Below are 17,605 nucleotides of genomic sequence, written 5' to 3'. Positions count from 1 at the left end.
CATTCACAGTGAATATTTACCCGAGCATCCAGTTAAATGATGAAGATTTTCCATGGCTACGGCGCAAAGGGACACACGCGAAGAAAAAGTTTCACACCCAAAGATCTAGGAAGTGATCGGCTTCACTATCATCACTTTCTTCTGTGTTTCACACCCTGGAGGGAATCTCTGTAATAGTTAGGGTAGTTATGTGTTTTGGCATTTGAAACGCAAAGAAATTTTATGTGCAAACAAATTCTTTCATGCATTAACTGATTTTTTCAGCTAAATGACCCTGAAATTGAAAAGCATTCCAAATGAACTCAGAAAAGGTTGAAAGTTGGCATGGTATCATAATTTCACCCACATAGCATGTGCAAAAAAGTACAGAGGGTTACCGCAAAAACTGGAGGCACTTCGTGTACAAAATGGACAATCTCTTTCGGAGTATCAGGGTTTCGGACGAAAACTCATCCGTTACAAAGGCATTTAATTTTTTAAATAACCTAAGCATTACCAAATTGAATATAATGATAAAACACACTAATATTAAACATAATAAAAAAGAATCACTGAAAAATCTATTTTCAAAGTTAAGTTATTCACAAACTAGTGATTCACACAAATTTCAAACAATTCGAAATGTAAACTATTCAAATTTGTAAACTACCGGCACTAATAGGAAGTTTGTAATTTTTTGTACCTAAAGCAAAAATATTCACAAAGAAACTCTAAATACAGCAAAAAAACAACTCAAAAATAAATAAAACAAAAATAAAGAAAGCAAAAAAAATAAGAACATAAAAAGCCCGCCTACAGGGCCAAAGGGGCCTGCATACGACTAGAAACCCAACCTGTTGTTGGGCCAGGATGCAGGCCCGCAAAGGCCCAATAGGCCCACAGGGCAGCACACAACAGGTAGGCCCAGAAGGCCTGCAATAGAGAGGAGCTCGAGACAGCTGCCGCGACGGGGCTTATAAGCAGGTGCGGGCGCCCTTCGGCTAGCGAGGTGGGACTAAACCTGCCCGCACCGCACCTGCGCCACCGCACCCCTTTAGTACCGGATCGTGGCTCCAACCGGTACTAAAGGGGGTTCTTTAGTACCGGTTGGTGTCACCACCCGGTAATAAAGGTGTGCGCTTCCCGCCGCTTGGGCTGGCCAAATGTGACCTTTAGTACCGGTTGGTGGCTCCAACCGGTACTAAAGGCCCATCCTATATAAGCAGGACTTACAAATTTCGTCAGTTTTCATCTGCTTCCTCTCCTCTGCCCCGTCGCCCGCCGCCCCCCGTCGCCGCCCCCATCGCTGCCACCGTCGACGCCCCCGTCGCCACCCCTCGTCAACGCCCCCGTCGCCGCCCCGTCCCCGTCGTCGCCGCCCCGGCCGTCCCCGTCCCCATCGTCGCCGCCCCGTCCCCGTCCCCATCGTCGCCATCCGCGTCATCCCCGCCCGTCGCCGCCCCCCGTCGCCTCGCCTCGCCGGTGAGCGCCTGCCCCGGCCGCCATGTCCACACACAAATTAGTTATAGAAATATTTATAGAAATGTTAGAAATTTTTCTGTTTTTTAGTTATAGAAATATTATAGAAATGTTCGAATTTTTTTTGTTTTTTAGTTATAGAAATATTATAGAAATGTTCGAATTTTTTTTGTTTTTTAGTTATAGAAATATTTATAGAAATGTTAGAAATTTTTTTGTTTTTTAGTTATAGAAATATTAGAAATGTCAGTTATATAGAAATGTTATAAAGTTTTCTGTTTTTAAGTTATAGAAATGTTAGCAATTTTTCTGTTTTTAGTTATAGAAATGTTAGAAATGTTATAGAAATGTTAGTTATATATATAGAAATGTTAGAAATTTTAGAATTAGTTTTAGTTAGGTGAATTGGATTAATGTCAAATTGTTAGAATTTGCATATAGAATTTTAGTTATCACAATCCAATCATTTAAAAAATGTTACTTTTTGCGGGCATATAGTATTTGTTCTCGACGATGCCCGGCCCGCATCCTCGCTGTTGACCCGTTCGCGACGACGTCCGGCTGACCCATGTCCGGGATTGGGCTCCGCCGGGCTGGCACTGGGAGGTGCTACCTGGAGGGGCACGCCGCCTGGTGAGGAACCCGGCCTCGGGTCCCGTCGTCGACCCTGATCTCCTTTGGTGGCGTTCGCGTGGGCCACATTCGGTGCAGAGGGAGCCGGCCCCGCCGGAGGTGGTGCGTCGTCGTGTCAGGGAGGAAGACGAGCACGTCCATCGCTACATGGCTGCTATGGACGTCAGGTCCTCCAATACCTGGCAGGTTCTTTGGGCAGATGACCGGAGATATGATCCTGTGATGGTTCCTTGTCTTTGGGTGTCCACCGCCCGCGCCCCAGGAACCGCGAGTGGCCTAGATTTTTCTATAGTATTCGATCTTTATTAGCTACATAGCTAGTGATGTACTCGAGATTATATATTATTCGAGATGACGCATTCGAGATTATATATTATTCGAGACGATGCATATTATGTACTATATGATTCAGTTTTTCCTTATTGATTGCATCCATGCTTTGTAATTTGAATACTAAATTGTTTTATATTTCTTTTGTATTAGTTAAATAAAAGCTATGGCGGACAATACAGGCAGAGAGGGAGAAGAGGCCCTGTTCGAGATCATACGCAGCCCTAGCAGGCCAGATGATCTGAATGAAGCAAATGACAGCTCCCAATATCTGAACAATACCGGGGAGGGTGATGATAAGATATTCGATCTCGACGACCGAGCTGATGAAGTCATGAATTATGATTATGATTATGATGACACAGACAATGATTATGATGACGAATACAATGTTTATCTTGACATAACAAAGACTACCGGCAAGGTATATTTATATAAGCAGGCATCTAGTGATCATCACATGTTTTTTTATTTGAAAATATATTAACGGATCGATCTTTCTTCTTTCAGCCTCCGGATCGAGCAAATCTGCTTCTACAGACAGCAGGACAAAGCGCGGCCCGGGCAAAAAGTTGAAGGAGGGTGTAAAGTACAACATCGATTCCATCAAAGCTAGTGGCGAACCCCTCACGCCTAAGAACATTGCGAACAAGTTCGTTCGTCAGTGCGGAGTTCTTGTGAAGGACCAACTCCCGATCTCCATTCAAAAATGGAAAGCGCCAAAAACTAAACGCCCAGATGTTACTTGGGTCGACGACAGAGCAAAACAAAAGCTTTGGGAATCTCTGATGGAACATTTCACCCTACTAGATTATTTCACTGATGCAGATGTGCAGAAAGTCAAGGACGCTGCTCTTAAGAAGATGGCAATTGCAGTCAACACCCACAAGAAAACTGTATGTGCCAACTACCTCGCTGCAGAAAGGAAGACTCCAGAATTCAAGGGAACACCGGAGAAGCAAAGAGAACACTGGCCCGCTTTCGTGAAATTCAAGGAATTAGAATTACCTAAGGAACGGTCGAGAAAAAACAAGGCCAATGCCGCAAAAAAGACGCAGTTCCATAGGCTGGGTCCAGGTGGCTACGCGGTGGAAATGCCTAAGTGGGATAAGTCAAAGCAAGAGATGGAGGATGCAGGGGTCACTCCGGTTACTAGGAGCTGCCCCCCCAGGTGCAGAACTTGGTTCTATGCGCATGGGTGGTCGTTGGACCCGAAGACAGGCCTGGTTTCGAAGAAGGCAAGTCTAAAAGGAGCAGAACAGAAGTTACTTGACGCAATAGAAGATGCTCGAAAGGGGGTGTCCACGCCCAACAGAGAGAACGACGAGCTTACGCGCGCCCTGGGAAATCCTGAACACCTGGGAAGAACACGAGGCAAGGGCGTTATTCCCTGGTATGAGGGCTTTTCGGAATGGAACAACGACTACAGGACCCGTGCAAGAAAGAAAATGGAGGAGGAGAAGAGGAGGAAGCTGGAGGAGGAGCAGAGGAAGCAGGACGCGGAACGCCTTCAAGGCCTAGAAGCAAGGCACGCGGACTTGGCACCCAAATGCCAGCAGCAGCAGCAGCAGATCGACTCACTTAGCCAGGAAAGGGGGTCTCAGCAGCGGCAGCAGCAGATCGACTCACTTAGCCAGCATTGGATAGCACCATCCCATCCATGCCGAGAAGCAGCGTTGGTTCTGCCCCGGGCGACGCACTGCTGGATACATACCGTGTGGATGACATCATAGAGAACACTAACTGTGAGCTACACTTCAAAATGAAGAACATATCCATGAAGGTGGCGGACGCCGTTGCTTTTACAATTACCCCCGAAGCAACCTTCCATTGCGCCCCGATTCCAGAGGGCTATGTTTGTGTCTTGGTTGATGAGGTGGTGGACCCATATTCGGGGCTAGATCTTGACATTGCTGGAGGTGATGACGAGCACACACTGGGAGAGGCCATACATCGTATCATCCTATGGAGAAAGGATTGCATCATCTTTCGAAGTCCACCGACACCACGTCTGCCGACTCCTCCTCGAAGTCCGCCACCATGTCAGCAGACTCCCGCTCCTCCAAGTCCACGAACGCGTGAGCAGACTCCTGCTTCAAGTCCGGCACAGCGTCAGGCCACTCCTCCTGTTTCAAGTCTGAGACCGTGTCAGGCCACACCTCCTGCTTCAAGTCCGGCACAGCGTCAGGCCACACCTCCTGCTTCAAGTCCGACACCGTGTCAGGCCACACCTCCTGCTTCAAGTCCGGCACAGCGTCAGGCCACTCCTCCTGCTCCAACTAAGCCACGTCAGCCGTCTCCGCTGCCTAAGCAATCGCAGAAGAGACACGCCGCAGCTATGGTGCGTAGCGGTACGAGTCGAGGTAGTACAGAAAGTACAGGCGGAGACAAGCGATATGAATATGGTCCAAGCAGCCTCGCTCCTCTTCCTCAGAGGCCTTACGACATGACCGAGGAGCAAAACGATGCAATAGTGCGGGCCGAAGTGGACGCTCATTTTCGACCAAAATCGGCAACGCCGCTGAGGGAGAAAGTGCCTGAGGAAAAGATTGACCACTTCATTCGTATGGCTAGACCACCAGCTCCCAAGCCTGTTGACTCAGACTATGAGCGCCAAATCAGGAACGCACATCGAGCACGACTACAGAAAGAAGCGAGCTCGAGCTGGGCGATGTGGTAATAACCGAGGAGCATATAATACAGGCTGAAATGCTCAACATCACTATTGGACAACTCCTCGATATCGAGCCCATGTCTCCGCTTAGAGAGGTAGAAATAAAATGGAAATATGTCCGGGGCCAACCTTGGGTCGAGCCCGAGGAGGTCATGAACCTCCCAACGAGAATGTATGAATTGCATGATTGGTACATGAAAATTACCAAGATTTCCAATCGAGAGTCCCTCATGGTGCAAGTCGAGGAAGATCATTACTTCAGTAAGAAAGCTCTGTCCATTGAGTATTCAGAACTATTTCAATTATTCAATCAAGATGCACTCGACAAATCTATCGTTAGTTGCTATTGTCTGTAAGTGATTTCTTTCTGTAATTTAAGTCTCAAGCTAGCTCTAGTGCTCATTAATTGATCATTAATTACCTGTAATTATATATCCTCACTATATATTCTTTTCTGTGGTATTACGTAGGATGAAGATGTATGAAATGAAAAAAGCTGGACGCTATGGCATTGGGTTCATTGACCCAAATACCGTTAATGAATACACATGGAAATTGGAATGGTGTAGATAAGATGTAGAGAAAAACATGGTAGAGTTCTTGAAGCGCCTCAATAGCAATGAAGATATACTACTTCCTTACAACTTCGAGTGAGTCACACTGTCTTGTACTACAAATTCTGTTTTTGCTTACTAGCTAGATGTTAATAAGTGTATAGGGTTTAGGGTTATAGTTGATTAGTGTTATGCACATGCCCGCTTAATTTATACATGCAAACGTATGCACATGCAGCTTCCACTGGATCTTGTTAGACATTAAAGTTGACGAAGGAAAAGTTGAAGTACTAGACTCACTACTTAAAAAAGATAGTGACTACAACATCGTGAAGGGGATAGTCAACAGGTAATTTCAATCATTATTAACTATATCTCGGCCTATTTAGTTCGTCATTTCCTGATTTGAACTATTTTTAATAACCCCTTTATTAATTTTCTTTGCCGGCGGGCAGGGCTTGGGCAAAGTACATCAAGGTGACTCCAGGAAAATGGCGACAAAAGCTATGTTGGTATCGACCAAAGGTAAGTAATTAAGTAGTACTAGCTAGCTAGCTACCATCTCTTTAATTCTTGTTTCAATACCATTAATTAATTAACATGCTTGATTAATTATTATCTGATTAAATTCTATTCTCGTAAAGGCCCTGAAGCAAGCGCCGGGGACTGAAGTGTGTGCATACTACGTTTGTGAGAACATTCGCATGATGGCGTCCGAAAGGAGCAGATCTGATAGACAGGACTGGGTACATTTGCCAGAACACTATTCACAAATCTTACATGATTGTCGATATCTAGTCACACAACTAATACACATGCATATTTATCTCCTTAACAGTTCAAAGAGGTGCGGGACCAGCTCCTACCAGAGGAGCGCATACGAGCACTTCAAGAGGAAATAGCGGGATTTTTGCTCGACCAGGTCATAGATCCCAAAGGAGAATACTATTACCCGCTGCCGCCCCCATGAACCACTTGTCATCGTGCTCCGAAGGCACCAAGGCAACATGTAGGAGAAATTGTATATATATACATGTGTATGTGTGAATAATTAATGGTGGTTGTGAGACATTCGATTATATATATATGATCGGTTCTACGAGAAAATCTATTTATATATATGCATAACGTGTACAATATGTAGTATCGTAAAATACCAGCAAACAAAAAAGAAATAAATGGAAAACACAAAATTAATGGAAAATAAAAATTAAAACCAAAACCCCCCCAAACATTTAGTACCGGTTGGTGCTACCAACCGGTACTAATGGTCTACCGGCACCCGGGCCTGGCTCGTGCCACAAGGTGGCACTTTAGCGCCGGTTCGTGCCGAACCGGTAGTAAAGGGGGGGGGCTTTAGTCTCCACTCTTTAGTGCCGGTTGCAGAACCAGCACTAAAGGCCCTTACGAACCGGCGCTAAAGCCCGGTTCTGCACTAGTGGCAGCGGGGTCCTAATGGAAACTAAGGGATATTAGGGCCTCCTTTTAATAGAGTACTGGAACAAAGCATTAGCACATAGTGAATACATGAACTCCTCAAACTACGGTCATCACTGGGAGTAGTCCCGATTATTGTCACTTCAGGGTTGCCGGATCATAACACATAGTAGGTGACTATAGACTTGCAAAATAGGATCAAGAACTCACATATATTCATGAAAACATAATAGGTTCAGATCTGAAATCATGGCACTCGGGCCCTAGTGACAAGCATTAAGCATAGCAAAGTCATAGCAACATCAATCTCAGAACATAGTGGATACTAGGGATCAAACCCTAACAAAACTAACTCGATTACATGATAGATCTCATCCAACCCATCACCGTCCAGCAAGCCTACGATGGAATTACTCACGCACGGCGGTGAGCATCATGAAATTGGTGATGGAGGATGGTTGATGATGACGACGGCGACAAATCCCCCTCTCCGGAGCCCCCAACGGACTTCAGATCAGCCTTCCCGAGAGGTTTTAGGGCTTGGCGGCGGCTCCGTATTGTAAACCGCGATGAATCCTTCTCTATGATTTTTTCTCCCCGAAAGCAAATATATAGAGTTGGAGTTGAGGTCGGAGGAGCTCCAGGGGGCCCACGAGGTAGGGGGGCGCGCCCTAGGGGGGCAGGCGCGCCCCCCACCCTCATGGCTAGGGTGTGGGCCCCCTGGTCTACATCTTTTGCTAGGATTTTTTATTATTTCCAAATAGACGTTCCGTGAAGTTTCAGGTCATTCCGAGAACTTTTGTTTCTGCACATAAATAACACCATGGAAAGTCTGCTGAAAACAGCGTCAGTCCGGGTTAGTTCCATTCAAATCATGCAAGTTAGAGTCCAAAACAAGGGCAAAAATGTTTGGAAAAGTAGATACAACAGAGACGTATCAACTCCCCCAAGCTTAAACCTTTGCTTGTCCTCAAGCAATTCAGTTGATAAACTGAAAGTGATAAAGAAAAACTTTTACAAACTCTGTTTGCTCTTGTTGTTGTAAATATGTAAAGCCAGCATTCAAGTTTTCAGCAAAGATTATGACTAACCACATTTGCAATAACTCTCAGGTCTCATGTTTACTCATATCAATGGCATAATCAACTAGCGAGCGATAATAATAAATCTCGGATGACAACACTTTCTCAAAAAAATCGTAATATGATATAACAGGATGGTATCTCGCTAGCCCTTTCTGAGACCGCAAAACATAAAGGCAGAGCACCTTTAAAGACCAAGGACTGACTAGACATTGTAATTCATGGTAAAAGAGATCCAATCATAGTCATACCCAATATAAATTAATAATAATAAATGCACATGACAGTTGCGCTCTCCAGCTAGTGCTTTTTAATAAGAGGGTGATGACTCAACATAAAAGTAAATAGATAGGCCCTTCGCAGATGGAAGCAGGGATTTGTAGAGGTGCCAGAGCTCGATTTTAAAGCAGAGATAAATAATATTTTGAGCGGCATACTTTCACTGTCAACATAGCAACCGAGAGATGGCGATATCTTCCATGCTACACACATTATAGGCGGTTCCCAAACAGAATGGTAAAGTTTATACTCCCCCTCCACCAACAAGCATCAATCCATGACTTGCTCGAAACAACGAGTGTCTCCAACTAGCAACAGTCCCAGGGGGAGTTTTGTTTGCAATTATTTTGATTTAGTTTGCATAAAGCATGGGACTAGGCATCCCGGTGACCAGCCATTTTCTCATGAATGAGGAGCGGAGTCCACTCCTCTTGAGAATAACCCGCCTAGCATGGAAGATACAGACAGCCCTAGTTGATACATGAGCTATTCGAGCATACAAAACAGAATTTCATTTGAAGGTTTAGAGTTTGGCACATACAAATTTACTTGGAACGGCTGGTAGATACCGCATATAGGAAGGTATAGTGGACTCATATGGAATAACTTTGGGGTTTAAGGGATTGGATGCACAAGCAGTATTCCCGCTTAGTACAAGTGAAGGCTAGCAAAAGACTGGGAAGCAACCAACTAGAGAGCGACAACAGTCATGAACATGCATTAAAATTAATAAACATTGGATGCAAGCACGAGTAGGATATAATCCACCATGAACATAAATATCGTGAAGGCTATGTTGATTTGTTTTCAACTACATGTGTGAACATGTGCCAAGTCGAGTCACTTAAATCATTCAAAGGAGGATACCACCCCACTATACCACATCACAACCATTTTAATAGCATGTTGGCACGCAAGGTAAACCATTATAACTCATAGCTAATCAAGCATGGCATAAGCAACTATGATCTCTAATTGTCATTGCAAACATGTTTATTCATAATAGGCTGAATCAGGAATGATGAACTCATCATATTTACAAAAACAAGAGAGGTCAAGTTCATACCAGCTTCTCTCATCTCAGTCAATCCATCATATATCGTCATAATTGCCGTTCACTTGCACGACCGAACGATGTGAAAATAATAAGAGTGCACGTGCATTGGACTAAGCTGGAATCTGTGAGCATTCAATAAACAGGAGAAGACAAGGCAATATGGGCTCTTGGTTAAATCAACGATAATGCATATAAGAGCCACTTCAACAATTTAATTATGGTCTTCTCCTATCGACCCCCAAAGAAACGAAAAGAAATAAAACTATTTACACGGGAAAGCTCCCAACAAGCAAAAGAAGAACGTGAAATATTTTTGGGTTTTCATTTCAATTATTACTGCTACAGCAAGAAAAGTAAACTAGTTAAAAGCTACACTAATTTTTTTTAGTTTTTCTTAAAGTTTATCAAACACACAAGAAGAAAGCAAGAAAAAGAAAATAAACTAGCATGGATATTACAATGAAAAAGTATGAGCACCAACATCTAGCAATGAGTGTGTGAACATAAATGTAATGTCGGTGAGAAATACGTACTCCCCCACGCTTAGGCTTTTGGCCTAAGTTGGTTTATTGCCAAGGATGGCCTGGCGGATATCCGTAGTTATAGCCAGGGTCGTACTGAGCTGCGGCAGTTATTGCCTCCTGAGCTGCAGCATGGCGGCGAGCTGCCTCCGCCCTCCTCTCCTACTCATCTGCCTCCTCTCTGGTAATAACATATCTTCCTTTTGCCTGATAATCAAAGAAGGCAGGAGCAGGGAGAGTAATACGGACAGCACGACGTTTGTCAAAGATTAATCGATAGCGGAGAGGTGATTCATTCCTCTCGATAAACTGGTGGTGGACCATACCATTATAGTCTAAATAAGTAGGAGGCAACTCAATATCATCCTCACGAATGTCCACACCAAGAAAATCAGCTAAGCAGGTTGCATAAATTCCTCCAAAGAAATCTCCATTAAATCTATTATGGTGCAACCTACGTGCAACAATGGCTCCCAAGTTATAAGTTTTGTCTCCTAACACAGCACTCCTAAGAATACTGAGATCAGGGACACACATGTGACATGCTTCATCTTTACCATTTATGCACCAACCTATGAAGAGAGCAAAATAATGTATAGCAGGAAAATGAATGCTCCCTATGGTAGCTTGTGCTATATCTCTAGATTCCCCCACAGTTATACTAGCAAGAAAATTTCTAAATTCAGATTTGCGAGGTTCACTAGCACTACCCCATTGTGGAAGTTTGCAAGCAGTAGTAGAATCCTCTAAGTCCATAGTATAAGATTTTTCATAAAGATCAAACAAGACAGTTGGAGAATAACGTGAAGATGAAAATTCAAACCTCCTCACAAATGTACTAGTGAGATAGTGGTACTGGCGGCATTTGTCTGCCTCGAAGCTCACAAGATCAGCGTTACGCAAATATGCGTTAAATTATCCCTTGATTCCCGCTCGATCCATAAAGTTTTCGGAAGGCCACTCACAAGGCCGCACTGGAGCGTCCCTTGGTGGCTCATCGTCAACATCACGCATTGCAAGCGTGGGTCCTTACTTCCTTGAAGAACCACCTTGGAACATTTTACTAAGCATATTTCTTCCTCTGAAAAATTTCTGAATTTTTTAGTAACTTCAAATAAAAGTGACCCAAGCTCAATAAAATTGATAGCAACTACTCCTACAAGTGCCTAGAGCCTATATCAAGCATTAGAATTACTTGGAACCATATAAATTTGACATGCAAGCTCAAGAACATGCTCACCTAGGCAGCACAAATTTGCAATGAATAAAGCACTAGAACAAAACTAATTGGACCAATGGAGGAGTCACATACCAAGGAACAATCTCCCCAAGCAGTTTTGTGAGAGGTGCTTTGAGCAAGGAGATCAAAAATCGCAACAAAATGAGCTAGAACTCGTGCTTGAGCTGGATATTGGTGTTTGTGGGAGGAAGAAGAAGTGTGTTGGTGCAGGAATAAGTGGAGGGGAGCCACCGTGGGCCCACGAGGCAGGGGGGCGCGCCCAGGGGGTAGGGCGCGCCCTCCACCCTCGTGGCCAGGTGCTTGCCCCTCCTGCTGTGTTCTCAGTGCCATATATTCTCAAATATTCCAGAAAAAAATCATATTCCATTTTCAGGGCATTTGGAGAACTTTTATTTTCGGGGTATTTTTATATTGCACAGATAAATCAGAAAACAGACAGAAAAAATACTATTTTTACTTTATTTCAACTAAATAACAGAAAGTAGAAAGAGGGTACAGAAGGTTGTGCCTTCTAGTTTCATCCATCTCATGCTTATCAAAAGGAATCCACTAACAAGGTTGATCAAGTCTTGTTAACAAACTCATTCCGAATAACATGGAACCAGAGAAATTTCGAATAACACTATGTTACCTCAACGGGGATATGCACATCCCCAATAATAAGAATATCATATTTCTTCTAGACAGTAGGAAGAGGAAATTCAAAACCTCCAAAAATAATCGATGGAATTTTTCCAATAGAATTGATATTGTGGACTTGAGGTTGTTTCCTCGGAAAGTGTACCGTATGCTCATTACCATTAACATGAAAAGTGATATTGCCTTTGTTGCAATCAATAACAGCCCCTGCAGTATTCAAAAAGGGTCTTCCAAGAATAATAGACATACTATCGTCCTCTGGAATACCAAGAATAACAAAGTCCGTTAAAATAGTAACGTTTGCAACCACAACTGGCACATCCTCACAAATACCGACAGGTATAGCAGCTGATTTATCAGCCATTTGCAAAGATATTTAAGTAGGTGTCAACTTATTCAAATCAAGTCTACGATATAAAGAGAGAGGCATAACACTAACACCGGCTCCAAGATCACATAAAGCAGTTTTAACATATTTTCTTTTAATGGAGCATGGTATAGTGGGTACTCCTGGATCTCCTAGTTTCTTAGGTATTCCACCCTTAAAAGTATAATTAGCAAGCATGGTGGAAATTTCAGCTTCCGGTATCTTTCTTTTATTTGTAACAATATCTTTCATATACTTAGCATAAGGATTCATTTTGAGCATATCAGTTAATCGCATACGCAAAAAGATAGGTCTAATCATTTCAGCAAAGCGCTCAAAATCCTCATCATCCTTTTTCTTGGATGGTTTGGGAGGAAAAGGCATGGGTTTCTGAACCCAAGGTTCTCTTTCTTTACCATGTTTCCTAGCAACAAATTCTCTCTTATCATATCGTTGATTCTTTGATTGTGGGTTATCAAGATCAACATCAGGTTCAATTTCTACATCATTATCATTGCTAGGTTGAGCATCTACATGAACATCATCATTAACATTATCACTAGGTTCATGTTCATTACCAGATTGTGTCTCAGCATCAGAAATAGAAATATCATTTGAATTCTCAGGTGGTTCAGCAATTAGTTCACTAGAAGCATGCAAAGTCCTATCATTTTTCTTTTTCTTCTTTTTAGAAGGACTAGGTGCATCAATATTATTTCTCTGAGAATCTTGCTCAATCCTCTTAGGGTGGCCTTCAGGATACAAAGGTTCCTGAGTCATTCTACCAGTTCTAGTAGCCACTCTAACCGCATAATCATTTTTCTTACTATTCAATTCATTGAGCAAATCATGTTGAGCTTTAAGTACTTGCTCTACTTGAGTGGTAACCATAGAAGCATGTTTACTAATGAGTTTAAGTTCACCTTTAACATTAGCCATATAATCACCCAAGTGTTCAATCATATAAGCATTTTGTTTTAATTGTCTACCAAAATAAGCATTGAAATCTTCTTTCTTAACCATAAAGTTATCAAACTCATCCAAACATTGGCTAGCAATCTTAGTAGGAGGGATTTCAGCTTTATCATATCTATAGAGAGAATTTACCTTTACTACCTGTGTCAGGTTATCAAGACCATGAGTTTCTTCAATAGGTGATGGATTAAGATTATATGCTTCTTCAACGGGCGGTAAATTAAGACCATGTATCTCTTCAATAGGAGGTACATTCTTAACATCTTCAGCTTTAATACCCTTTCTTTCATGGATTTCTTTGCCTCTTGCATATCTTCAGGATTGTGAAATAGAACACCCCTCTTCTTTGGAGTTGGTTTAGGAATAGGCTCAGGAGCTGGCTCAGGAAGTGTCCAATTATTTTCATTTGTCAACATATTATTCAATAGAATTTCAGCTTCATCCGGTGTTCTTTCCCTGAAAACAGAACCAGCACAACTATCCAGGTAATCTGTGGAAGCATCGGTTAGTCCACTATAAAAGATATAAAGTATTTCATTTTTCTTGAGAGGATGATCAGGCAAAGCATTAAGTAACTTGAGAAGCCTCCCCCAAGCTTGTGGGACACTCTCTTCTTCAATTTGCACAAAATTGTATGTTTCCCTCAAAGCAGCTTGTTTCTTATGAGCGGGGAAATATTTAGCAGAGAAGTAATAAATCATATCCTGGGGACTACGCACACAACCAGGATCAAGAGAATTAAACCATATCTTAGCATCACCCTTTAATGAGAACGGAAATATTTTTAGGATATAGAGGTAGCGGGTTCTCTCATCATTAGTAAATAGGGTGGCTATATCATTTAATTTAGTAAGATGTGCCACAACAGTTTCAGATTCATAGCCATGAAAAGGAACAGATTCAACCAAAGTAATTATATCAGGATCAACAGAGAATTCATAATCCTTATCAGTAACACAGATAGGTGAAGTAGCAAAAGCAGGACCAGGTTTCATTCTATCATTAAGAGATTGCTGCTTCCATTTAGCTAATAACCTCTTGAGTTCATATCTATCTTTGCAAGCTAAAATAGCTAAAGTGGCTTCTTTATCAAAAACATAACCCTCAGGAATAACAGGCAAGTCTTCATCATCACTTTCATCAATATAATCAGTTTCAATAATTTCTTTCTCTCTAACCTTAGCAATTTGTTCATCAAGAAATTCACCAAGTGGCACAGTAGTATCAAGCATAGAAGTAGTCTCATCATAAGTATCATGCATAGCAGAAGTGGCATCATCAATAACATGCGACATATCAGAACGAATAGCAGAAGCAGGTTTAGGTGTCGCAAGCTTACTCAAAACAGAAGGTGAATCAAGTGCAGAGCTAGATGGGAGTTCCTTACCTCCCCTCGTAGTTGAGGGATAAATTGTTGTCTTAGCGTCTTTCAAGTTCTTCATAGTGACCAGCAGATATAAATCCCAAGTGACTAAAAGAATAGAGCTATGCTCCCCGGCAACGGCGCCAGAAAATAGTCTTGATAACCAACAAGTATAGGGGATCGCAACAGTTTTCGAGGGTAGAGTATTCAACCCAAATTTATTGGTTTGACACAAGGGGAGCCAAAGAATATTCTCAAGTATTAGCAATTGAGTTGTCAATTCAACCACACCTGGATAACTTAATATCTGCAGCAAATTATTTAGTAGCAAAGTAATATGATAGTAGTGGTAACGGTAATGGTAACAAAGGTAACAGTAGCAAAAGTAATATTTTTGGTGTTTTGTAGTGATTGTAACAGTAGCAACGGAAAAGTAAATAAGCAAAGAACCATATGTGAAAGGCTCGTAGGCATTGGATCGGTGATGGAGAATTATGCCGGATGCGGTTCATCATGTAACAATCATAACATAGGGTGACAGAGAACTAGCTCCAATTCATCAATGTAATGTAGGCATGTATTCCGAATATAGTCATACGTGCTTATGGAAAAGAACTTGCATGACATCTTTTGTCCTACCCTCCCATGGCAGCGGGGTCCTAATGGAATCTAAGGGATATTAAGGCCTCCTTTTAATAGAGTACCGGAACAAAGCATTAGCACATAGTGAATACATGAACTCCTCAAACTACGGTCATCACCGGGAGTGGTCCCGATTATTGTCACTCCGGGGTTGCCGGATCATAACACATAGTAGGTGACTATAGACTTGCAAAATAGGATCAAGAACTCACATATATTCATGAAAACATAATAGGTTCAGATCTGAAATCATGGCACTCGGGCCCTAGTGACAAGCATTAAGCATAGCAAAGTCATAGCAACATCAATCTCAGAACATAGTGGATCCTAGGGATCAAACCCTAACAAAACTAACTCGACTACATGATAGATCTCATCCAACCCATCACCGTCCAGCAAGCCTACGATGGAATTACTCACGCACGGCGGTGAGCATCATGAAATTGGTGATGGAGGATGGTTGATGATGACGACGGCGATGAATCCCCCTCTCCGGAGCCCCGAACAAACTCCAGATCAGCCCTCCCGAGAGGTTTTAGGGCTTGGCCGCGGCTCCGTATCGTAAAACATGATGAATCCTTCTCTCTGATTTTTCTCTCCCTGAAAGCAAATATATAGAGTTGGAGTTGAGGTCGGAGGAGCTCCAGGGGGCCCACGAGGTAGGGGGCGCGTCCTAGGGGGGCAGGCGCGCCCCCCACCCTCGTGGCTAGGGTGTTGCCCCACCGGTCTTCATCTTTTGCAAGGATTTTTTATTATTTCAAAATAGACGTTCCGTGAGGTTTCAGGTCATTCCGAGAACTTTTGTTTTTGCACATAAATAACACCATGGAAGTCAGCTGAAAAAAGCGTCAGTCCGGGTTAGTTCCATTCAAATCATGCAAGTTAGAGTCCAAAACAAGGGCAAAAGTGTTTGGAAAAGTAGATACGACAGAGGCGTATCACCGACCAGCTACACCCTCATCCTCTTCTAGCCTTGGAAATCGTAGCCTCTCTCCATTTCTCTCTGGAAGTGTTCATGTCATGGTACTGCTCAGTGCAACAACAAGCTAATTTGTAAGAAATATCACAATAAGCTTGTTGTTGCATTGTGCTATACCATGACATATTAGTCTATTCTTCTGTTGCGAATGATCTCTATCCTTTTGAACGATTCTCCTGTTACCACTGATCTGTATCCTTTTGCATGATTCTGCCGTTGCCAATGATCTGCTTTGAGAAATACTATTTCTACTACTTCTTTATACAAGTCAATCTGAAACTTTGATGGTTTATTAGTCACTTATCAGTTACAGAGAAATCTGAGCCTATTCCATGGTCTGCTACGCCCACCGGTGTTTTTGTCATTGTCCATGATTTTTCTGAATGTTCAATTTGGTTGCTTTTGTTACCTTATAATTTTGTCACAACAGACATATTTTTCTAAAATGTGCATGCGCATTTGGTGACAGAACTAGGAGCTCATGTCATGTAGAATTTTGTACATTCCTCTGAAGGGAAAATATTTTAACCTTCCCCAAGTTATCTATTTTAGTTTTGGCATGGAAAGGAAGTGTACTTAGTAATTTATTAGGTTCAATACGTTGAAGTTTTATTGCTCTAGTTAAGAAATGCAAGTGTGTTATTTTCCTTCAGAGCATATAGCATGTTGTAAAAAATTATCTTCTGTAAACAAGGAACTACACATAGCACATGAGACAGTGCCAACTCACTTAAAATTAACCCTACCTTCTGCAAGAACATAAATAGTCATCTCAGATACCAAGAGTCAAGACAAACAGGTATTGATAGCTGATTGGTTGTACATGTTGAGGGTGTAGATTGGATCTTCATTTGTCTAAATACGAAAAAGAATCAGCCCACAACAACAGACCATCGAATAGATTGAACTGAAAACTAGGAAACTATAACTTATAATTGTTGCACATGACTTGAAACAGACCAAGTGTACAAAATGGACTTGGTTGCAAGCCTAGTTGAGCTGCTGCTAATCTACTACCCGCAGAAAAACACATTTAGTAAAAATGTTGTCATGTCTTAAAATAGTCTGAGTTGATGAAGTGATGAACTGGATCATCTGAGTTGACTGCTACATCATAATAACTTAAAAGTAGTCTCTGTAATATTATTTCATCATTGCCTCTTTCTGGATATTCCACTGCATATCTCAGTTATTGTTGAAAGGAAGTTCTATTGTTCCATGATTGGCTATAGTCAGGCAACACAATTTAATCAGTCGCTAGTCGCTATACCCACACTGAAGGAACATTCGAAGATACGATTCTTAGCAAATGAAATTGTGCAAGATTCTTACCTAAGTGTGTATCTTCAGTCAGAATATGTATGTATTGTTGCTG

This window comes from Aegilops tauschii, chromosome 1 (genome assembly GCF_002575655.3).
Source record: "Aegilops tauschii subsp. strangulata cultivar AL8/78 chromosome 1, Aet v6.0, whole genome shotgun sequence".
Classification (NCBI taxonomy): Eukaryota; Viridiplantae; Streptophyta; class Magnoliopsida; order Poales; family Poaceae; genus Aegilops; species Aegilops tauschii.
The sequence above is the reverse complement of the archived record's forward strand: the minus strand, read 5'-3'. Positions refer to the sequence as shown.